The sequence below is a fragment of the Bison bison genome, unplaced genomic scaffold (assembly GCF_000754665.1).
Source record: "Bison bison bison isolate TAMUID 2011002044 unplaced genomic scaffold, Bison_UMD1.0 scf7180017863698, whole genome shotgun sequence".
Classification (NCBI taxonomy): domain Eukaryota; kingdom Metazoa; phylum Chordata; class Mammalia; order Artiodactyla; family Bovidae; genus Bison; species Bison bison.
The window spans coordinates 9,957-10,308 of record NW_011494270.1 but is presented as its reverse complement, the minus strand read 5'-3'; the positions used below and the strand labels follow the sequence as shown (position 1 = coordinate 10,308).

General features: G+C 40.3%; 1 protein-coding gene across 1 annotated transcript in view; it reads right to left on the bottom strand.

Annotated features, from left to right (window-relative positions):
• LOC104983932 (uncharacterized protein CXorf22-like) overlaps positions 1-352 on the bottom strand; it is a gene marked incomplete at both ends in the record, with an annotated part of 5,383 nt that overhangs the window by 1,729 nt on the left and 3,302 nt on the right. The window lies entirely within an intron of this gene.

The window sequence follows — 352 nt, the reverse complement described above, 5'->3', positions numbered from 1 at the left end:
TAGACAGCATATTAAAAAGCAGAGACATTAGTTTGCCAACAAAAGTCCATCTAGTCAAAGCTATGGTTTTTCCAATAGTCGTGTATGCATGTGAAAGTTGGACCATAAAGAAAGCTGAGTGCAAAAGAATTGATGCTTTTGAACTGTTGTGTTGGAAAAGACTCTTGAGAGTCCCTTGGAGTGCAAGGAGATCCAACCTGTCCATCCTAAAGGAGACCAGTGCTGCGATTCATGGGGTCGCAAAGAGTCAGACACAACTGAGCGACTGAACTGAACTGAGGTTACAGACGGAATTAGATCTGAATCTTATTAGTGTTTCCTAATAGTTAATTACTTTTAGACCACTGTATTC